Here is a 24,719-nt window from a genome sequence, read left to right on the forward strand (position 1 = left end):
ACAGGGGACTCTTCTCAATACTCTGTAATGGCCTATATGGGAAAAGAATCTAAAAAAAGAGTGGATATATGTATACGTATAACTGATTCACTTTGCTGTACACCTGAAACTAATACAACATTGTAAATCAACTAAGCTCCAATCAAAATTTTTAAAAAATTTCTGTGTTGAAATCCTAACTCCCAAGATGATGGTGTTTGGAGGTACGGCCTCTGGGGGGTGATCAGGTCATGACAGTGCAGCCCTCAGGATTGGGATTAGTGTCTTGCAAGAGAGCTCTCTTGTCCCCCTTCCGCCATGTGAGGACAGAGGGAGAAAACATCTGTCTCTGAACCAGGAAGCAGTTCCTCACCAGACACCGAATCTGCCTTGATCTTGGACTTCCCAGCCTCCAGGAATTGTGAGAAATAAATGTTTGCTGTTTAAGCCACCCACCTACTCTATGGTATTTTTGTTATAGCAGCCCAAATGGACTAAGGCAGTCATTTTGATCAGAGAGGACATTTCTAACCACCGTGTACAAAATGGCTATATCCCCCCAACACCAGGCGCTCCAAAGCTCCTCACTCTATTTCTCACTCAGCCCCATCAGGAATGGGAGTGCTATGAAGGCAATGACGTGGTTTCTTGGTCACTGCTAATCCTACCACCTAGAGTGGTGTTTGACTTAAATACTTATGTCTCAACTGGTATCTGATGAACAAACAATTTTGAAAATGAATGCCTTTGTTTGAGTGTTTATTAAAATTAGGGCCTTAGATTTGAATGCTTGGCAATTCCAAATGTTGACCACATGGAAAGCTTCAACTACCACCCTGTTAGTGGTCAGGGTTGATTTAGCTACTATGCAAGATTCAGCAAGAGGCTTTCTTAACTTATTCGTTACCCTAATTATATCCTTCCCAAAACTGGATGGTCCAGCGGGGTGGATTATCTTGCTTGTAGATTCTTCAAACTAGAACAGATAAGAAGATTTGCTCTCTATTTAGAATCTCTGAAAATGTTTTGGAAAGGTATTTGCGGATGAGAAAAAAAAAAACCCTCCATACTTCATTGTCTGCTATATGAACTTGGGCTCAGAAACTGATAATCAGAAGCAATTCCTGCTAATCAACCTGACAAGAGGAAGTTTAGGAAAAGACAGACATATAGGAATATAATGGAAGTGAGATTCTTATAGGACTTTATAAAGTCTCCCGGGATACCCCAATTCTCTGATAGCAATCGAAAGTAATATTTTTTGGAGTGAATTGACAAATAAAATGACATTGGCCTGAGTAAAAATAGGATATTAATGACCCTGAAGGACTGAGGTTATTACATGGTTAATGATGCTCTTTTTTCCTCTTATTTTTTTTGATAGGTCATCTTTGCCATTAGCAACTGGAACAAGAGTTAAAATGCATGTGGCATTTCTAAAATGCCATTTCTTGCTGAAAGGTTAGCACCATAATGAAGTTTCAGGGAAAATACGAGGCCACCTTTTCTGTTTTCTTGTAAGTATGTATAGTCCATAGGCTGTTGTCAGCCAGCCTGAAGATTATTTGATTGCAAGCTAGTGGAAGCTTGGTTTCTAAACATTCAGTGACCTGATACCATGAATGGTTAGGGTGTTGGAAGGATGAATTATGCATTCTGACTGTAGGGGGCCTCAGACATAAGACATATGTAGAGATGTTTCGTGGTAACTGAAATAATTCCCTTTAAATTTCAAATAATATGTCAAAATATCATGTTATAAAGACCAACATCCTAGTTATATGATTAAAAGTAAAGTCATCTGCATGAGAATACTTTTGCATGGAATAAGGTACAGTCCTCTAAAATGTTTCTTTTGACTATGAAGAATTCATTATAGAAACTATGTTTACCTAAAACTGGAAGAGGATGAAGTTGGATTTGAAGCATCACAAAGTGATTGATGGGCCCAGCCACCTGTCCTACCTGGATCAAAGTTCAAGGTAATTTCTATTTTACTTTAATAGCATGCCTTCACCAAAGGTTATTATAAAGGATCAAAGAAGAGTAAAATGTGTAGAACTTACGAAGCACTGTGCAATGCAGTCATGGTGGGTGGCATAGGAAACATTAACTATGTAAGCGTGAATGTTTAGCACTTTTTCTTTGACAAAGCGTTTCACATCTATTAGCATACTGAATGCTCAAATCTGACATTTATTTCCTGCCTGTGTTACAGGTGCTCAGGGAGATTTAGGGAGGTTTTCCAAAACACGTTGCTCTTAAGTGGCAGAGCCTGGTATCCCTGTGTTTTCTTCCTACCATGTCATGCTGCTTATTTAAGTCTGGCAAGGTCCTTGCTTTGCACCATAACATCAGCTGTTTAATACTGGGAACTGCAGATGTGTAAATGAAGAGGACAGAAAACACTCACATTACTGCAAAGAGGTGATAAAATGTTTTAAAATCACCTGGAAAGCCACTCTAGAGAATGAGTCCTGCCCCAAATGCTGAAAAAGAGCAATTTGGATCTAATCATGTGACATTTACCTGAACTACTTTCTAGAATGAAGTGGGCATCTTTGACCTACATTTTAAAAATCCATTATTTATAAAGGCAGCTGAGAAACAGGAGAGTACAAAAGGGCTTGAAGGGAAAAGCAGTGGTCCCTGCTCACAGTTTTCTCTGCATTCTCCTCCCTCCTTCACCTCCTGACTTCGTGGGCGCTGCATTTACTTTGATATTGCCATGTTGCTGATATTTACAATCTGGGTTAAGTCTCTGGTGCTTTGGGTATAGATGATTGAAAACAATAAACTGTCATAGCTTCCTTACTGGTCTCTGCTTCCACTTTGCCCCTTTTAGTCTGTTACTGATGCTGTAGCCTGAACTATCTTGTTAAAATCATGTCACTCCTCTGGCCCCATTCCCTGCAATGGCCCCCATTCACTCAGGGTAAAAGCCAAAGTCCTTCTAAGGGCTTATAAATCTCGACACACAGGCCTGCCTCCCTCGACTCAGCTCCCTCAACTCTCCTCTTGCACTTAAACCATGAAAATGTAGCTCTAGATGGGAAGATGCTTTGTTTGTTTTGTTTCCTATCTTGTTTACTGATCTAGCCCAGGTGCCTTGACAATGCCTGGCACATAGCAGATACTCAACAAACACTTGTTGAATGAATAAGTACAACTTCCATTACTGTGATTATATAAACACTACTTATTGAGAACTGAGAATCAAGTAGCTTCTGATCACATTGCTTCCCTATGGTTCCAATGTCATGACCCCCGTGCAACTTAAGAAAAAAGTTCAAACTGATCCTTTGAACATTTCTTTCTTAGTCTCTTCCAAAGCAAACAAATTAAATAGAAGTAGCCCTGGTCCAAATATGAAGCAACTAAAAAGTGGTATGATTTTTAAGCAATTGTTCTTTTTTCATAGTATCTCCCCCCTTCTTTTTTGGATGTAATATATTCTCATATTAATTTTCATATTAATATCAATTTTCATATGCATCAGAAATTTGTGTAAGCTCACCTCCTTTTCCTCTGGGATTATCTTTTCTACGTGATTTGTCATGGTGGTTTTCTGTCATGCTGCAGGCTTCCTTTAGCTTTCTGGTCATTCTTGCATTCTCAGTCATATTCATATTGACCTTATGGAAACACTGACTAGCGCCCTGTTTTCCTGGTGGGGTTTGTCAATTGGCAGCGATGTTTTTTATGGTGGAGACCTAGTGATGAAATGAAGGATTACCCTAACACTGGAATGTGGTGGGCTTCACTCCGGGATGACAAAACCCACATTAACTGTTTTGATTGTCCCTTGATAGTTTTCTATTTCTTTAGGTGAAAACACTTGCTATTTTCTTTTTTTTTTAAAATTATTTATTTATTTATTTATTTTTATTATTTTTGGCTGTGTTGGGTCTTCGTCTCTGCGCGAGGGCTTTCTCTAGTTGCGGCAAGCGGGGGCCACTCTTCATCACGGTGCGCGGGCCTCTCACTGTCGCGGCCTCTCTTGTTGCGGAGCACAGGCTCCAGACGCGCAGGCTCAGTAGTTGTGGCTCATGGGCCCAGTTGCTCCGCGGCATGTGGGATCTTCCCAGACCAGGGCTCGAACCTGTGTCCCCTGCGTTAGCAGGCAGATTCTCAACCACTGCGCCACCAGGGAAGCCCCCACTTGCTATTTTCTTTATGAGTGAATATCTGGCGGCCAGACATTCTACATGGGATTGGGGTTTTTGACCATTACAGATACAGAACTTTAATTAATACCCCTGCCCCTTGCTGCTGTCCATCACAGCTGCCACCTGACTAGGGAGCTGCTCTCAGGGCCCCCAGAAAGGTTGGCTCCCTCCTCAGCTGCAGCCTCCTCTGTGCATATTTCTGTTTACTTGTTCAATCTCCTATTTTATGCTATCTCCCTCTCCCATTGTTATTTATCTTGTGGGCTTATACTTTTAAAAATGAAACGATTGTTTTCTTAACATTTTAATAGAGCCTTGGGAGAAAGAGGACAGATGTCTACACTCAGAATGCCATTTTGAACGGAAGCATATTTAACCATGGAGTGGCTTTAAATCCTGCAGGTTGAGCCTGTTGTAATCAAGTATGGATTATGGCTATTTGATTAAAGAAAATGAAGGTTGATGCCATGGAAGCTTGCTTCTCTTTACTCTGTTCCCATCACATTCCACTTGGTTTGCATGAAGTACGTTCCTCCTGTGTCTAGGTTTCCTACACACCCAGAAAGTCTGCATCTGTCCCCACTTCCTTGTTAGTGTCTGGAGGATGGAGACTGTATTTTATTCATTTTTAAGTCCTTATGCTTACCCCAGCTGCAAAGATTTCCAGGAAATAATTGTTGAATGAAACAGAGCAAAGTCTAAGTAACAGTCCAATACTTTTTTTCTTTTTATTCTTAACTTTTACTAATTACTGCTTCCCTAGACTTACTCAGAAGGCCCCATCCCAGATGTTTCAAGTTTTCATGTACATACTTCATGTACAAGTCATAAGCATCACTATTATCTAGCCACACTTACTAGCTTTGTCCTTCCATTGGTTTCCCTGGTAACCTCTCATTGCCTTTGCTGTCTTGTAGACCTCGTCTAAATACAGCTGAGTCAGCCCACCGGAGTTGCCCCAGACACACTACACTCACATTGTGCTTCCTAGAGAGTTCATCTCTTAAGCACCAAGTGATACATTGTACATATCCCTGCTCACCCTGCATCCATGGCCTTGTCTCGCTTAATGAATATTTTCCACCCTTTAACACTGAACAATAAACCATGTGTGGAGTAGGGGATTTGTGATGGCCTGGATGAAATTTTATAGTTTAATAAATCTACTAAAAACTTGAATTTTATGCTCCTTGCTGATGTGTCAGATTTCCTTCCTGACAGTTTCACATTGCAAAAGGCATCAGGTGTTTGATTTGCCACCTGCATCCTCACTATCAGAGAAGAACTAGCAAGAAAAACAAGTCACAGAGCAGCATCTCTATGGTGACACACAATTTTCCACAGTCCTGACAGTTTGTAGGTAAATCTCCCTCTGAAATTCTTTCCTATCTCTACCAGCATTTTCCTCATTGACAAACCCTCCACACTTTCTTGAGAGTCATTGTTCTTGCACTAATGTCTTATTTTTCAAACAGTGCCTTTCTTTAGTTATGATATCGTGTCTGTATTATAAGATGTCTTTAATTCAAACTATTTTCTTTTTTTAATTTGTTTATTTTTGGCTGCGTTGGGTCTTCACTGCTGCACGTGGGCTTTCTCTAGTTGCTGCGAACAGGGGCTACTCTTCGTTGCGGAGCACAGGCTCTAGGTATGCAGGCTTCAGTAGTTGCAACATGCAGGCTCAGTAGTTGTGGTGCGCAGGCTCTAGGGCACACGGACTTCAGTAGTTGTGGCTCACGGGCTCAGTAGTTGTGGCTTGAAGGCTCTAGAGAGCAGGCTCAGTAGTTGTGGCGCACGGGCTTAGTTGCTCCGCGGCATGTGGGATCTTCCCGGACCAGGGATCAAACCCGTGCCCCCTGCATTGGCAGGTGGATTCTTAACCACTGCGCCACCAGGGAAGTCCCTCAAGCTGTTTTCTGACGGAGTTTGTATAGGTTCCTATAGACCGTTCCATTTTGAACAGTATTGTGAAAGCTGTCATGACAATCTTGTGGCATTATCTAGATGGTCAGAATAATAGCTACCTGCTTTTGGTACCTACTGTGTGCAAGACTCTTTATACACATCAGCCAGGTGTTCTGACGCCTTCCATCTACCATGTGGCAGTCACATGTGAGCTCCTGTCCCACGTGATTGGGAAGTCACCCTCCCTCCCTGTGCGCCTCTGAGGATCCGCAGCACTAGTTTCCCTTCTGCTAGCCACCAGCGTCCAACTAGCTGAGCTCCTGCAAGCTGTCGTTCCTGGCTGTCTCTCATCACCAGCAGCTTTCTCACGGCTGCATCCCCAGTGGAGACTTGAGGATAGCGTAAGGAAATTAGAAATGGAAAAGGAAAAAATCTCTCAGCATATGAAGTCCAGACACTATATTTCTACGTGCACTTTCTTGCAGTAGTTCTGGTTTCTGCTCTCTTGCCGGGGCCCGCTCCCATTGACTGGGCCCTTTTCCCTCAGGCTCCTCTCCCGGAATACCTGAACACTCCAGCCATGGTCCTCCCTGTCTTCTGTGAAGTGCCTATTTAAGACTTTTGCCTAAGTTTTTTATTAGTTCTCTGTCTTTTTCTTTGAAAGAAAGAGAGGGGTGAGTTACGGGGTTCCCTTATCTCCAGTCTAAGACAATCAATCTTTATCCTGCAACTAATAAAAGAAATGTAGAGAAAATACACCAAATATTCAAAGTCTCTGACTTCAGTTTGCAGTGAACAGACTTGATGGGCATGAAGTAGCCTGTACCTTCGCTTTCTCCATTCTCTACACACCCCAGGAGGTCTAGGTTACTCCTAAGGTCAACTTCTGGGGAGTTAAGATATTATAGGAGTGTAGAGTTAATTGTACCGTGTTGTATAAAATAAACTAATTTAATTGTTTTTCTTAAAACTGACTGGTTTTTGGTTTCATAATACTGTTCAGGATCGACCTGTCTACAGGAACATATAAAAGGTCTACCAGAAAATAGGTTTGATTAAAGGTGTCTTATAGAAGTGATTTCCACTTCTATTTACTAACCCCCCCCCATGAAATCAACATGAATATCATTAGTCTGTAGTTGCCACTATCCACCTCCTTCATTTTAAGTATGGAAACAAAGTTGTCATGCATTCTTTTTTTAAAAAATAGCTTTTTATTGAGGTATAGCATACATTAAGAAAAGTGTCCATGCTATAAGGGCACAGTGTGATGAATTTTCATAAAGTGAACGCATCTATATATTTACAACTTATATGAAGAGGTAGAAGATTAGCACCCAGGAGCCCTCCTCATGCTCTCTTTTAGTTATTGTTTTCCCAAAGGTAACCCCTATCCTGACTTCTAACACCGAAGGCAGTTTTGCCTGTTTTTGCATATGATATAAATGGAATCATACAATATGTAATTTTGTGTGCACGTCTATGTCTACTTTTGTTTTTGAGATCATCAGTGTAGTTAAATGCAGCATGTTTTCATTGCTGTTTATATTGTATGAATAAACCACAATTTAAAAATTAATTCTAGAGAGATTGAGATTGACATATACACACTACTACATATAAAATAGATAACTAATAAGAACCTACTGTATAGCACAGGGAACTCTATTCACTACTCTGTAATGACCTATATGAGAATGAAAATCTGAAGAAGAATGAATATATGTATATGTATAACTGAATCACTTTGCTGTACACCTGAAACTAACACAACATTATAAATCAACTATACTCCAATAAAAAATTAATTAAAAAAATAAAAATTAATTCTATTATATACACTCTCAGCTTAATAGACAGTACATAAGAGTTTTCATAGACCCCACCAGCACGCAGTGATAATTCCGATCACTCTATATTCTTCCCAATATTTGCTACTCTTAGTCTTTTAAGATTTTACTCATTCTAACAAGTGTGTAGTGGTACCTTATTGTAGCCTTAATTTTCATTTTCCTGATGACTAACGAGGTTGAGTGCCTTTTCTTCTTCTTCTTCTTCTTTTTTTTTTTGGCTGCACCACACGGCTTGCAGGATCTTAGTTCCCCCACCAGGGATTGAACCTGGGCACCCTGGCAGTGGAAGCACGGAGTCCTAACCACTGGACCACTAGGGAATTCCCATAGCACCTTTTCTTCTTTATTGCCAATTTGGGTACCATCTTTTGTGAAGCGCCTATTTAAGTCGTTTGCACAATTTTCTGTTATTTATATTTCTTTGTAAGAATACTTTAAACAGGATTTAAATCTTATTTCATTTATTTATTTATTTAATTTATCTTTTTGGCTGCGTTGAGTCTTTGTTGCTGCACACGGGCTTTGTCTAGTTGGGGCGAGCGGGGGCTACTCTTCGTTGCAGTGCGAGGCCTTCTCATTGCGGTGGCTTCTCTTGTTGCGGAGCACGGGCTCTAGGCGTGCAGGCTTCAGTAGTTGTGGCTCTCAGGCTCTAGAGCCCAGGCTCAGTAGTTGTGGCATGTGTACTTAGTTGCTCCATGGCATGTGAGATCTTCCCGGACCAGGGCTTGAACCCATGTCACCTGCATTGGCAGGTGGATTCTTAACCACTGCGCCACCAGGGAAGTTCGGATTTAAATCTTTTGACAGTTATGTTTTGCAAATATATTCTCCCACTTGTATTTTGGCATTTTATTTACTTAATGTCAATTTTTGATATACAGAAATTCCTAATTTTAATACAGTCAAAATTTATAAATATTCTTCTTTAGGGTTAGTGGTTTAAGCACCTATTCAAGAAATCCTGGCTATCCCACAAGAGAATAAATATATTCTCCTATGATAGCTTCTAGAACTTTGAAATTTTACCTTTCACATTTGGATCTATAATCTATAGGAATTGATTTTTGCTTATGGTGTGACGTAGGGGTCAAGATTGTTTTCTTCCATGTGGATATCCAGTTGATCCTATACTTAACCTACTTTGCTTGCTAATAGCAGTGGATTGATAGCAGTGGTGATAATGAGAATTTTCAGGATAATACTCAGGAAACCATATCACAACAAAATAAAACTAAAATAAAATCTAGCAAACAGTAAAGACTGGGTGGTTGGCTATGAATGGAGGACATTTGGGGACATATATTAACATACCTTCAAAATTATTCCCCATGTGGCTGGGAAAGGACATAGGACCTCTTTCTGAAGAATAACCTGACTTTAATTCATCATACTTGGTATCCCTGTGAGCATAACATTACACAGGTATTCAGAATTTATAACCATACATAGTCTCATTCCTTCCCTGCAATTTGCTCTTTTACACTATAGGATATTCTTTACTTCAATCTAAGGTTAATACTCTATTTTCAAGCTTTATGCAGAATCAAACAATTTATCATTCTTTGTACCCTATTGTGAGAGATGAAGGAAAAAAAAAACTCTTGTACAAAAATGCACAAAGAAAAGAATTTTAAATTCTATTTTGCTTATTAGTTCAAGAGAGTGTATCCACTATTCTTTTTTATTGAATTTGGAATTGCTATTGTGTAATACATTAAAATTCCCCAGTGTATTATTAGAACAGTCTATTAAACTATGTTTCTAAGAGATGTATCCATCTCTTTTCATATGAATATTATGTAAAACTATGGTTACATATTTCATTTGCTCACTATAGTGTGACTTGCAGGGGTACAGTTTGTCTCTGAGCATTTAAAAACTAGTTACAGGCTAGTGGATCAGATCAGAGAACAAAAGAGTTGAGAGTTGATAAATTGTTGCTTTTTATTGAGGATAATAAATGTGAATGCATGTTTTGAATATCTTCATGACTCTTGCATATCAAGGGGCTAGAGGAAGCTTACATATAATTTATTTATTTATTTTAAATTTATTTATTTATTTATTTATTTATGGCTGCGTTGGGTCTTCATTGCTGTGCGCGGACTTTCTCTAGTTGCAGCGAGCAGGGGCTACTCTTCATTGCGGTGCATGGGCTTCTCACTGCGGTGGCTTCTCTTGTTGCGGAACATGGGCTCTAGAGCGCGGGCTCAGTAGTTGTGGCGCATGAGCTTAGTTGCTCCGTGGCATGTGGGATCTTCCCGGACCAGGGCTCGAACCCGTGTCCCCTGCGTTGGCAGGCAGATTCTTAACCACTGCGCCACAGGGAAGCCCAGCTTACATAGAACTTAAAGTGAGAACTTTTGACTGTCCATGGTAGGGGATCCCTTCCTGAAGGGGGGATCCTTCAGGAAGGAGTTGACATGTGGGTGTGTGGTGCTTTGTCACAGAGTGAGAGGGGTTGGGAAGCCCCAGTGCAGGGGCATGGAATTTTAGCCCTACTTTAAGTTAAGATGAGCTACATGTGATAAGAAAAAGTGATCTGTAGCTTTTCCCATCAAAAAGAATCTTTGGTGACTTTAAGAAATCTACTCACCTGGTCAGAATTTGGGCATTAATTACCAGAAAGACTAAAAAGGAGCTTGCAAAGGAAGTGGGAGAATTAAAAAGGGGGGAGGTTCTTCTTTCTCAAGAGGTTTGAGGAGCCATGTCTCTGTTGAATGGCATGTGTTGAATTTGATTCAGTGTTTTTGCTGTCTTTCCTGGAGCAGGCATCAACATGGAGTGTAAACTTAGGGATGACATTGACCTTGGACTTGGTTCATGTATGTATCAACCACAAACTCCATGCCCCACCACATCTCCCAAATGAAAAATCAAAAGTTAACTCTGTTCAGCAAGTCTTCTCTAAAATCTGTGATCTGTAATTTTATCTGGCCAATGAAAAATTCAACTATTTGCTTCTTTTAAAGTCATATTCTGTGTTAGAGCTTTCTTTTACCTTCTAAAGTTCTTACCTTGATCACATTTCTTTTCATACCTGTGGCTCTTTCCCCAGCTGACTTTCCAATTCATTAAAAACAAACAAAAGCCCCAAGAGTCCTATATATCTCCCAAATGTGCCTTTGCCCCCTCCCCTTTTATTTGCTTAATTTAAATTTATCTTACTTTTCAACATGACATACAACTCTAGGTGCATCTGTTTTCATACAGAATTGTGATCTGATAGATATTTACCATAGGATTAAGTTTTGCAATTGTTCTTTCGACAGTGTCTTTGCTTCATTGTACCTTGACATGCAGCCTTGAATTCTTCTGCTAGCATTTCACATATAATTATTTTAGTTGTCTCTGAAATATTATGCCTGGAGTGAACATACCTTAGCCTCGTGGAATAATATACAAATATATTTTTTGAGGTCCATGCCTAATAAAACTGCAGCTGTCTATTCATTGGGGGAAGAAAGGAGCTACAGCTCTTGAGTAAGAGCAAAGTGATAGAAATATTATTATTTAGGGATGAAATGAGCTACAGGTGCAGAATATACTAAAATAATTTTTGTTACCTGCATTCAAAATGCAGTTCTGCTGACAGAGCCTTTAGACAATGTTTGCAGGGCAGCGAACCTCTATTCTCTCCGAGAATCGGAGAGAAAAAAATCAGGAACCTTGGACCTTTCTACTGCTGTCTCCCTAAATGAGTCCTCTGTATACATAAAGACATTTTACAGGGACACTGAGTGTGAGTTTCACTGGAGAACCACCGAATCGATTACCAATGGAATATATTTAGTTGTAGTCATATGTCTAAGAAGGAGCAATCATGTAACTGAATAATAATAGCAATATCTTTCCCAGGGAAGATTCAAATCAGACAATAAACAGAGCTTCTGTAGGTTTCTCTATGCTTTTCTTCTGGCTGTTAGATTTAGGAAGTTTTTGCTGTGTGCGGACAGCAAAAGGAAAGGGCTGATGCAAGTTTCAAAGCTTCCAAAGGATTAAAAAACATAATTCCCAAGCAGTTATGAGGAAGCCTGTTGTCTCCACTGCTCAACTTTGAAGGACAAAAGTTACTTCTTAGAGAGAGACGGGGACACCCACCTGATCGGCGTCCCTTTGCCTCAGAGTACAGCTCATGGAGATGTGCTTTGGGGCCTGTCCCGCTGGGGTCTGTCCTGCTGGGTAATCTAGACTCATTGGGTGGTGTCTGGGGGCACCATATTAGAGGTTTGACTGACCACAGGAGCTGGGACTGTTCTCTCAGCCACGCTTGCCAGTGAGCACAAATATCTGTTTCTGGAAGGAACACCAGGGAGAATTGCTTGCTTGATTTGGAGGTACCACTTCCCAGTGAACAATTGAGCATTCCTCTGAATTTTTTTGCTCACTTCTTAGCTTTTGCTTCCCCCTTCACCTCATTTGCCACCTCTTAAAATAGGCTAGATGAAAATTTTAACTTCTCTGTAAAGATATTTTCCCCAAGCCCTTCAGCTAGAAATACTTTCTCTCATTTCTAAACTCCTATAACATTAAAAAAATATTTTTTTCTAGTGGCCCTTATGATGTTCTGTCTACTTGAGGACTCCTGGGTATCCTTCAAAACCCATCTCAAATATCCCCTCACAATTAGGCCTTTACTTACCCTCCTATGTTTCCATTTCATTTCCATATGCCCTGTTATAGATCTTAAGATGCTAAACAGTGAAATGTATTTCCTTTTGTATTCCAGGCCCCAGCTCATTGCCCCAGAGAGCAAACATTTTTGAGGTCATTGTCATCTCTTCCCCTTATTAGAAAATAAACCCCTTAAACTTAAGCTTGTGGAATGAACTTCCATTTGGTTATTAGTGAAACTGACCATTTATACTACGTGTGCTCAGATCCATTCTACTCTGCCTCTACTTTAGTCTTCATCCTCTCACAGATGGAGGATCCTGCAGGGTGTGTTTCCCAAGCTCCCACATCAACTGGCTTCCATTTGGTTTGGCCAATGGGAGATACTGATGGGAGGTATTAGGTGGGAGAGAAGGAGAAATCAAGGGAATTTCCCCTCCACTCTCTACCTTGGGGGAACCTCTTCACCAGAAACTGTGTCTTGTCTGTGGCTCTAGCTCCTGGTGGAGTCCAGCTTCTGCTATGAGACTGAAAGGTCCTCGTAGACCCGGCATCTACCAGATGAGCCCAGTTCCTGGGATACGGTAACACTGCTTCTGTCCCGGAAGCTGAAGAATAGCAGAGGATTCCTGCTGTAGATAATTGCTGGGTTCCCTCACTATCCCCTTTTGGCTTCTTATTTTCTCCTTTACCTGTGGGACCAATTCTCCATTTTCGAATTACCTAGGGTGGTTATTTTTCTAACTATACCCTGGCTAAATCACCAATCCTTGTTTTTCTCAGGCTTATCTTGGCCTTCCACTAAAATTTATTGGGCTTTTTGTTTGTTTGTTTGTTTTATTTTTATTTTGGCTATGCTGCGTGGCTTGTGGGATCTCAGTTCCCCAACCAGGGATTGAACCCAGACCACGGCAGTGAAAGTGCTGCATCCTAACCACTAGACCACCAGGGAACTCCTTTTTAAAAAATATATATTGTTTATCTGCTCTCTTTTGGGCATTGTGATAGGAGGCGGAAAGATAAATAAGCATCTTCAAGGGACAGATATTTCAGTGAGGGAAACAGATGTGTTTTTTTGGTGTGTGTATAAAGAAAAAATCTGGAAGCAATGAATTCTGAATAGTGGAATCTGCTAAGACTTCATAGAGATGAGCCTTGAAAGATGAGTAGAATTTTGACAGGTTAAGACTCAAGGAGGGGAGGAAGTGGTAACAGTGACTCTTTGTAGAAGAAATGTACAGGTAAAGGAAGAGCTGCATGGAGGTGCCTAGTGTGTTTGGGGGCAATGTGAGTGGTCTGGTGTGGCTGGAGCATAGGGTATTAGGAAGTTATATTAGGAGACAAGGTTAATGGGTGTGGCTATACACGGATGACTCTTCAAGTTACATCTGCAGCTCACATCTTCCCCTTAAGTTCCAGATCCACATCTCCGCCTGCATACTGGACATTTCCATCTCACACTCAACATGTCCAATACTGAGCTCATCATCTGCCCACATGATCATCTCACATGCCCTCCAGTCTTGTCCTCTTCCAGTCCCTGCATCCCTCTGAGGCCAGCACGACCCTTCCAGAATGCAGGTCTGACCATGTTCTGTCCCTTCTGTGGACCATCAGTGGTTCCCACTGCTCCCAGGTGAGTCCAGATCCCTTAGCATGAGTCACAAGACCCTTCAGGAATTGGCTCCTGCTTGCCTCTCCTGTTTTAGGTCTTACCATTCTTTCCCTTGAAATCTACCATACAACCTTAGTAAATCCTTTGCAGTTACCAAAAATGATAATGCTCTTGACCTTTGTTCAAAACTGTGCGCTCTGTCTTGAATGCTCAACTGCCTTCCCTCTGGTCAAGTGATCAACTTTTCTGATCCATTGGGAACAAGCTCAGGTGTCATCAGTGAGTTGATCTGGACGCTCCTCCTATGTGTTCCGGAGCACACTGCTTATGCCACTCATAGCACTTCTCACACTGTATTATAATTTCCTGTCTACTCTGTTAGCATGTAAGAAACTCAAAGACAGAGGCTACATCTCATTCATGATTGGATTTCCAGTGCCTAGCCCAGGACATGTCACTCAGTAGAGTATTTGTGGAATGAACGAATGAACTGAATGAAAGGTGGGCTGGGCTCAGGTTGTGGATAATCCTGAAAAAATCAATTAGCATATTTTCACTTTCCTTGGTGTACAACAGGGAACTATTTATTGTTTGTTTGTTTTTGTTTTTTTGAGGAGGGAGGTAATTCCATCAGAACCATTCTTTGGCAGATTAGCTCTAGAATGAGTGCCAAGATTGGATGGGGTGGAAGAGGATCAAGTCAGAAGAACTAGGTATAAGCCGTTGTATGGTACAGGTGAGAGATAATGAAGTGAAGTTCAACAGGGGTGATGGGAACATTCAGAAATACGATCAGTGAGAAAGGGTCACCAATGATACAAAGAAGTGGGAAGAATCTAGGTGATGTGGAGATTTCTAGGCTGCTTGAGTGTGTAAATGATGGTGCTTCTTTCCCATGACAGAGGAAGACAGAGTATGAGGAAGCTCTAGCTGCTCAGTTGTGAGGATCAAGCAGGCTGATGCTCAGCTGGTTTAGCTGGGGTGGCGCTAAGGTTATGGATACACTGAAATACTGAAATATTTCCATGGCAAATAGCTTCCATCACAAGTCCCATGCCATTGAAACCCCCCAACCATCATCACCTCCTCTGGGTCCCTTGATCCACTCATAACTTATTAATAAATGGAAGTGGTGGCTCCATCGCTGTCACAGGAGTCAGTTCTGGTTGGGAAGTGCCCATGCTATAACAGTTTTTAAATATTTTGAATATCACCCCTGGTCCCAAGGGATGAAGGCATTGTGGGGAGGATGTCCCTCACCCGTGGTTGAAGTGAGAGAAGAAAAAAAAGAAAGCATAGAAACATATGTCTTAGAAGGCTGTTGAGGTGTCTTAGTCAGCTTGGTCTGCCATAAAAAGGCCCACGGACTGGCTGGCTTAAGCAACAGAATTGTGCTTTCTCACCATTCTGGAGGCCGGAAGTCCAGGCTCAAGATGTTGGCAGGGTTGGTTTCTTCTGAGGCCTCTCTCATTGACTTACAGATGGTCACCTTCTCCCTGTATCCTCACATGGTCGTCCCTCTGTGTATGTCCGTGTCCTAATCTCCTCTTCTCATAAGGACATGTCATGATGGATTAGGGCCCACCTCAGTGACCTCATTTAATCTTAATTACCTCTGTAAACACCTCATTTCCAGATAAAGTCACATTCTGAGTTACTGGGGGGTTAGGACTTCAACATATAGCTTTGAGGAGGGGCACAATTTAGCCCATAACAGGAGGCAAAAGACTAGAACATAAATTCAAACCACATGGGCAAAAAAAGGTTCAGAAACAAAATGCAGCATCAGAAAAGTTGAAAAGGTGGGTAGCAGGCATGAGGAAGGTGGCCAGGAGGTGTTTAGGAGCTAGAGTGCCACGTGGAGGGGTTCGATAGACCCCCAATGTTTTCCTTGACTGTAGGGGGTCAAGAACTATTTGAATACAGAGCAGTGGAGATGCTGGTCTAGTGGCTCTGGATTCTACCACGAGGAAGGTGCCTTCAGGACTCGCACTTGGAGATTTCCAGGAAGCTGTTGCGGGTCAGGGTTTGAGCTGAGAAGGGAGGTCTTCCCTCGAGCACAGAGGTACAAGTCAGCCACATTCAGATGCTGCTGGAGCCTGCCTCCACCCCCAACAGTCTGGGGGTCCATCTCGGGAAAGTGGACCACTTCTGGCTTGCTCCGGGGGCTCTCATCAGCTGCCATAAACATTATGCTTAGTGGGGACCCACTGTCTGTCAATTAGTGTCATCCTGAAATAACAAGCTAGGGCTTCCTGTGAGTCAGCCATCTCCCTCCACTTAGAGATGCTGCCTGAAGGGTCTAAATTCAGAACCGTTATTCCTTCCCGGTGTCCGGGGCACAAGGAACTCAAGCCCTCCCATTTCCCCTCATTGTTGCTGGCAGGGTAATGCCATGAAGATTTCCCTTTTAAGTGAGCAATGTCTTATTTGACAAGCATCTAGATCACCCTCACTCACCCTTGTTTTCTTGAGCAGAAGAGAGAAAACAAGAGATCAAGCATTGATGCTTCAGCCCTGTGGAAAAGTGGCAAAGATTACAATATGTTATATTTAGATCCACAATTTGCCTGAGGAAGATAATTGGGAAGTTACGTTGTCTGGTTGGACAATCAGCAGTCCTTCTGTTTCTGTCTGGTCATGTAGTCTCGTAAATGTTCAGGGCTTCTGTACCTTCAGGCACTTATAATTAATTTAAAAAATTGGAAGATTGTGTGCATAAACTGCCTGAAATTTTGAGATAAGTCAAAAGGGGAAGGGAAAGGGGAGTTTCTTGAAGTAATTGGTTGTTACGTTTTCCACATTGCCTTTCTTTTTTTTTTTTTAAAAAAACATCTTTATTGGAGTATGATTGCTTTACAATGGTGTGTTAGTTTCTGCTGTATAACAAAGTGAATCAGCTATACGTATACATATATCCCCATATCCCCTCCCTCCTGCATCTCCCACATTACCTTTCTAATCTACTCTGTTGAAAGAGTTAGGTTTTCAGATCGTAGAAGTCCACGGCTATGAATGTTATTTCAGATAAAGAGACATGATAAGTCTCTGCCGCAGCCAGGGGGATTCGTGGGAGGTCAGCAGCCTCCAGCCTGCCCCACTGTGGCTGGGAGGGAAGACGGCAGAGAAGACAGGGCTTGCCCACAGCACACCTGAAGTTGTACAGGGAAGTCTTAGTTGGAATTTTTCAGTATTAGATTTTCTGGGGACTCCATTCAGCCAACCCTTTGACAAAGGGAATAAATCCTTTCTGTATAGGAGCAAACTGGAGAAGAAATGTCTTCTCAAGTAAGGTCATTTCTGAAATTGAGGAACATGAATATAAAGTGTTATATTAGTCTGCTCAGGCTGCCATAACAAGGTACCACAGATCAGGTGGCTTAACCCACAGAAATTCATTTCCTTGTGATTCTGGAGGTTGGAAGTGTAAGACCAAGGTGTCTGTAGGGTTGATTTCTTCGGAGTCCTCTCTTCTTGGCATGAGGATGGCCGTCTTCTCCCTGTGTCTTCACATGGTCCTCCATCTGCACTTGTCCGGGTCCTAATCTCTTCTTATAAGGACGCCAGTCCTGTTGGGTTAGGGCCCACCTTCATGACCTCATTTGACCCTAATTACCTCTTTAAAGACCCTGTCTCCAAATTCAGTCACATTCTGAAGTCCTTGGGGTTAGGCCTTCAACATATGAATTTTGGGGACACAGTTCAGCCCATAAGAGATGTGTATCTTATTTTCCAAAATAAAATTACAGATGCTTTTACTCTTATTCCTTCTTCCTTTTTCACATCTCTGAATTTCCCGTGTCAGCTTAGATGATAGTAATTCAAATTGTCAGCTCTCTCTCTCTCTCTCTCTCTCTCTCACATACACACACACACACACACACACACACACACACATTCTTTCCTTCTTCCAAACCATTTTCTTGCTAAGAAGCAAAAATGCATTCTTCTTTCATATACAACTTCCTACCCATTTCTCAATGGGTGCTGGCACCAAAGGCAGCCATCTATTCGCTCAAGCCTGACTAAAGCTAAATCTCAATAAGTTCCATGAAAGATTCCTTTTACTATCTCCCTTAAGACATTTCACAGAAGACCCAAGGGGAAGCTGTGGCCCGCCATCAGCGATAGAGACGGCCAGGTTACAGGTTGCTGAAAGAGCCAAGGGTCTGTTCAGTACAAGATGCTTCTGTTCCTCCTTCCTCTGGAGCTGTATTAATTAGAGGAAAAAATTTACTGGCTGTTCAGGTTTTCTTGCTGTCATTTCATGCCTATTCGTGCAGATACACAGAGTCATGCCTTCACTCCGCTGCTGATGTGGAAGCTGAGCTGACGATCAGGGACCTAGTGCTCCATTTGACAAATGGTGACATACATTTTAGAGTTGTCTGTCCATAGGTGGTAGTTGAAGCATGAACATCTATATAAGGTCCCCCCAGGAGAACATTTGGAAAGAGAAGGAAAGAGAACCTAGGAAAGATGCCTGGGGAACATCCACGTTTCAGATTCAGAAAAGGAGCCTACAAAGAGAGAGGAAAGCATAAGTCAGAGAGGTGAGAGGAAAACCAGGAGTGAGAGGCACCACGGAATCCAGGGTAAGGACGAGTTTCAAGCAGCAGTGGCCGGGGCTGCTGAGAAGTCTATGATTCTTGAGTAGCTAGGACCAGGTGTGGATTTCTGGAATGCTCCGTCTAACTTCCTCTGGACTCATTGCCAAGGACTTTCCTGGGGGTCCCACCTGGGGACGGAGCTTTCCCTCTCTGCTTTCATCCAGTGGTTGGCTTGGAGGAAGGGTAGAGTTTGCAGGCATGCTGGTCATCTCTTGAGCACCATTCCGTCTCCTCTAGGTCTCATCTTTCATTGTGGCGACTGCGGGGCAAGTTGTTGTGCACAGTTCCAGCCACCTTCCAGCAGGTGAGCCTGACAGCACTTACCGTGCCACTAAGCAACCTGACTCTCGCTTTGCACCTTGGACTTCGCCATCGCCCTGGCACGTGGTGGGGCCACTAGGACCTGCTCCGTGCGTGCTGAGTTAACTCAGTGCAGCGGGGGGATCTCCGGGTGCGGTAGCCGTTGTATGAGCGGTGGGGTGGGGGGAAGAGCAGCCGATGGATAAACATGTCCTCTTTTGTTCCCCTGGAACAAGGGTTGTGCAGAATGGGACAGCTCGTTGCCTACAGTGGCAGCCGACTCCAACTCTATAAAGATGTCTCCCTGTGGACTCGACCCTTCTCCGCTTTGCTTGTTCTCCTCTGACTCCTTGGATCACTTCCCCAGTACAATCCTTGCGCTCAGCTCTGGGGGAAACTGAGGCTAAGAGAGTCAGCCTGGGAAGAGCCGGGTGACTCAAGTCAGGCAGCAATAAAGATAAGAGGTGGTGATAAGAGGGGTGCTGATAATCCTTGGTACCCAATGGCTTCTTGCTACTACCGTTCTCACCTGTGTTGAGTGAGATGTGCTGCCACTGGAAGATGACTTAGGTGAGGGGTCGGCAAACTATGACCTGTGGCCTGTTTTTGTATGTAAGAATGGATTTCACACGTTTAAAGGGTAATGAAAAATAAAGAATATGCTACAGAGAGTGTATGTGGCCCATGAAACCTAAAATATTTACTATCTTGCCTTTACAGCCAGAGCTTGCTGACCTCTGGCTTAGGTGACTGAGAGCCACTTGAACAATGAGAAAGTGAGAAATGGCCACGAAAGCTATGATGCTGTGATGTTACCAATGAACATGAACAACACAGGGTATAAACAATAATGAGACAAGGCAACTCCATGGCCGTAGTAGAACAAGACAGAGAGAAGAACATTCTAGAATGGTACGGGGACAACATGGAGACAAGGACACTAGCAATTCTCCCCAAATAACTAAACATTCCACTCTTCCAACTAACATGAAAGACTATCACTTCTTACTGACTGTTACTCTATCCCACCTTCAAACCTCCTGCCTCCTAGTTAAAAATTACCAAGGTGACCAGTACCCATTCTGATGGGTGAATTGTGCACCCATCCTGATTTAGTCTTTACCCATTTAGTCTTGAACTGCCCTTGCTTCCTTAAAATCTCTGTAGAATCACCCAGCACAGGGGCAAATACTGTAAGAAGCCCCTCTCAGTTCCCCATGACTAAGATATCCCATGGGTCTGTGGAAATAAACAAGACCACCCAACTGAGAACAAGAAAAGACTGTCTACCCAGAACTTGCTCTGGGAAGGGAGTCAGCCACCATCACTGGTGTTTGGCAGACCCAGTGGGAAGCAGCGAATGGGAGGCTTTATTGAGAATAACAAGAGAAAGCTTCGAGAATGCCCCGACGGGCGCCTGGGGAGGCTGTAGGCGGGATAACTAGAAGCGGGCATGCATGTGATTGGTTAGGGGAGCATATTTGGCTTTCTCTGCTTGGTCCTGACTTGGAAGTGTGGGCAAAAGTTAAGGAAGCTGCTAGCTATTAATCAAGTCTTTGTTGTTCCACTTCAGGGGCTGTGGTTTGTCTTCCTGGGCTGGTTGCCAGAGGGTGTGGGTCAGTTCTGCTGCAGTATGTGGTCTGGCCGTCATCCGTCCGTGTATTCAGCTCAGTTCTCTGCTGTGCGTCCCCCTTGCTGCCATGTGCTAAATGAACTTGGACGTGGGTTTTCCCCGGAGCCCCCAGATGGGACTCCAGCTCTGCCAGCACCTTGGTTTGGACCTGTGAGACCCAGCAGAGAACCCGGTTGAGACCACCCAGACTTGTGACCCACAGAGCTAGAAGATGATCAGTGGGTGATGTTCTAAGCTGCTAAGTTTCAGCTAATTCATTTGGCTGCAGGTGATCCCTGGTGGTCATTGGTGACTGGGCTTTGACAGCTGTATGAGGGCAATGACAGCTGTAAGAATCACAGAGTCAGCTGGGTTTAACTTCACTGAAGCCTTAATAAAAGAAAATGATACCCTTGGATCAGCCAGCTGTCAACTCCAGGCTCGCTGTGAAAGCCAGAGGCCTCTAGGGAGAGCTTAAGGAAACCATGATCTCCCACAGCCGAGGGCAGACTGGAGATCTGTGAAGACCTGGCCTGAGGCCAGTGCTCCTCAGGATGATGCCCGTTCTCCTGGGGGCCTGCCCTGCCACCCCTGATCATCTCCACACCAGTGCCCAGGATCAGGACCCAGAGCCCGGCCTGCCCTGCGGACACAGGGATGGAGCAGATCCCAGTCACCGTTCATCTGGGAGTTCTGTTCCTTTTAAGTCTGCATCAGCTACTGTTGCAAAACAGCTGAATTCTGCCTTGTCTTTCACTAACTTAAAATGTATTATGAGAGCAGGGATCAGCAAGTTTTCTTCTGTAAAGGGCCAGATAGTAAATATTTTCGTCTTGGTGGCCTCGCCTCAACTCTGCCACTGCAGCAGCCCCAGGCAACACGTACATGAATGGGCGTGGCTGTGTTCCAATAAAACTGTATTTACAAAAGCAGACAGTGACCAGATTTGGCCCACAGGCTGTCTGTCGTGTGCCAGCCTCTGTCTTAGATAATCATTCAGTCTCTCTGGATTTCATTTCCACGCCTGTAGAATGAGAGTATTGATCTGAGGCAATGTTTTTAATTATTATTTATTTATTTATTTATTTTTGGCTGTGTTGGGTCTCGTTTCTGTGCGAGGGCTTTCTCCAGTTGTGGCAAGCGGGGACCACTCTTCATCGCGGTGTGCGGGCCTCTCACTATCGTGGCCTCCCTTGTTGCGGAGCACAGGCTCCAGATGCGCAGGCTCAGTAGTTGTGGCTCACGGGCCCGTGAGCTCATGGGCTGCTCCGCGGCATGTGGGATCTTCCCAGACCAGGGCTCGAACCTGTGTCCCCTGCATCGGCAGGCAGATTCTCAACCACTGCACCACCAGGGAAGCCCCTGAGGCAATGTTTTTTACACTAAGGAAGCATTAGGACCGTCTGGAAAGCTAGTGAAAGCACAGATTCCTGTGCCTACACGTAGAGATTCTGATTCATTGAGTCTGGAGGGGCCTGGGGATTTGCATCTCTAACATGCTTCCACAAGAAGCTGCTGCTGCTGGTCTAGGAGCCGTGCCTTCGAGAGCACAGGTCTGCGGCAATAATTCTCATCCCTGGCTGCACAGAGGAGATTTGTTGTAAGAACTGAGGCCTCTGTTCCAACTGAGACCAGTTAAATTAAAAGTGGACCCCAGCTTCTGGGCATTTTAGGGGTCTCCCAGGAGATGCTATTGTGTAATCAGGGTTGAGATCCACTGGCGGAAGTGAGCTCCCAAGCTTTGCACTCCACGTGTGGGCCGCAGAGCAGTGACAGCCGCATCACCTGGGAGCTTGTTAGAAATGTAGAATCTCAGGCCCCACCTTGAGCTCCTGAATCCGGATCTGCGTTTTAATAAGATCCCCAGGAAATAGAGGCATACATTAAAATTTGAGAAATGCGGCTCTAAAGGAAGGAATGAGTTTCATATTTACAAGTTGTTCTTTTTGTACTATGCACCAGGCAGGCTACTTAACTCACTTTATCTTCAACTTGCCTGTGTTAGTTTTCTACTGCTGCCCTAGCAAATTAACATGAACTTAGTAGCTTGAAACAACACCCCCTATTATCTCACAGTCTCTGGACAGACTCAATTGGGTTCTCTGCTTAGCGTGTCACAGGCCCAAATCAAGGTGTTGGTGTGGCTGGGCTCTTTCCTGGAGGCCCTGGGGAAGAAGCCACTTCCCAGCTGATTCCAGCTGTTGGCAGAATCTGTTCCTTGTGGTTGTAGGACTGAAGTCCCCATTTCATTGTGGGTTGTTGGCTAGGGGTTGCTCTCAACTTTTAGAGACCACCCTAAGTTTCTCCCTCTTCCATGATAGCAACCATGCATCAAATTCTTCTCTTGTTTCTAATTTCCCTGATTTCCCCTTCTGCTACCAGTTAGAGAAAACTCCCCGCTTTTACAGAGCTTACATGGGGCTCTCCTGGTGGCACGGTGGTTGAGAATCTACCTGCCAATGCAGGGGACACGGGTTTGAGCCCTGGTCCAGGAAGATCCCACATGCCACGGAGCAACTAAGCCCATGTGCCACAACTACTGAGCCTGCACTCTAGAGCCCGCAAGCCACAACTACTGAGCCCACGTGCCACAACTACTGAAGCCCGCGCGCCTAGAGCCCGTGCTCCGCAATGAGAGAAACCACCGCAATGAGAAGCTCGCACACTGCAAGGAAGAGTAGCCCACGCTCGCTGCCACTAGAGAAAGCCCGCGTGCAGCAACGAAGACCCAATGCAGCCATAAATAAATAAATAAATAAATTTATAAAAAATTAATAAAGAGCTTACACGATTAGATTAAGCTCACCTGTGTAATCTCCATTTTTACTAACTCAAAGCCAACTGATTAGTAACCTTAATAACATCTCCCTAATTCCTTTTGCCGTGGGTGTAATATCTTATCGCAGTCATAGTCCTGGTGATTAGGGCTGGAGATCTGGGGCCACGTAAGACTTCTGCCTACCACGTGGCCCAGACCACATAGTTTAAACAGTAAGGCTTAGGGTGAGATTTTGAATCTAGGTTTGTCTGAGCCCAAAGCTCATAGTAACTATTTTATTAACTTGTCTCTCAGTGGTAAAAATAAATGTGTTGTAAAGAACTTTATAGTTATTCATGAGCTTTCACATGTATTGTGTCGTTTGGCCTCATTAGAAACTCCTTATGAGGCACTACTGTTCCCTTTTATGGATGAGACTGGGGATTGCGAATGTTTAATTATTTGTTCAAGACGTTCTAGATAGAAAATAGCGAATTAAGAACTGAAGAATAGGGCTTCCCTGGTGGCGCAGTGGTTGAGAATCTGCCTGCTAATGCAGGGGACGCGGGTTCGAGCCCTGGTCTGGGAGGATCCCACATGCCGCGGAGCGACTAAGCCCGTGAGCCACAACTGCTGAGCCTGCGCGTCTGGAGCCTGTGCTCCGCAGCAAGAGAGGCCGCGATAGTGAGAGGCCCGCGCACCGCGATGAAGAGTGGCCCCCGCTTGCCGCAACTAGAGAAAGCCCTTGCACAGAAACGAAGACCCAACACAGCCATAAATAAAATAAATAAATAAATTAAAAAAAAAAAAAAAAAAAAAAGAACTGAAGAATAGCTCTCCTGAGTTCAAATCCCATGCTTTTCCCTTTACATCATCGTAATTCCCTAATTTCTTGTTTAGATCATTCTTGTTATCTATTTGGGAAACAAATTTACTGGGATAGAATAAAGAAACTAGCAGAGTAATTGCAGATTGGATGCAAATGTTTGAGTACTACAGTGGGCATGCGCAGAAAAATGGGCCCACCTGTTATGCTAATTGAGAGATGAACTCTGCCCAAATGCAGAGAAATACTCTATTCAAGTATTAAAAATTAATGTCCATACAGCAGATAGTCAATGAATTTTAAAATGTAATCTAGAAAACAACAAATTTGTGAAGTGAAACTTTTTATAGAAATTGCAAGTCAATCACGTAATTATTTTTGAGAGATGACAGGATTTTGGCAAATGGTGGATTCGTCTCAACTTTGTGATTAGGGAGTTAGCCCCTCTGCAGAGAAAGCTTAAGAAGAGGTCATAGAA

The 24,719-nt window shown here is 43.3% G+C and overlaps 1 long non-coding RNA gene across 2 annotated transcripts in view; it reads left to right on the forward strand.

The window, feature by feature from the left end:
• Window positions 1-17,983, forward strand: part of LOC309616029 — a 114,595-nt gene extending 96,612 nt beyond the window's left edge. Inside the window, exons 4-5 of one of the 2 annotated variants that reach the window (XR_014237216.1) lie at window positions 1,364-1,440; window positions 1,847-17,983. This is a non-coding gene — a long non-coding RNA (uncharacterized lncRNA). Of the gene's footprint in view, window positions 1-1,363 lie in introns of both variants that reach the window. The other variant, XR_014237215.1, reaches the window with a different exon arrangement.
• The last annotated feature ends 6,736 nt before the right edge of the window (window positions 17,984-24,719 follow it).

The sequence above is a fragment of the Balaenoptera borealis genome (assembly GCF_965194805.1).
Source record: "Balaenoptera borealis genome assembly, chromosome: 18".
NCBI classification, from domain to species: Eukaryota; Metazoa; Chordata; class Mammalia; order Artiodactyla; family Balaenopteridae; genus Balaenoptera; species Balaenoptera borealis.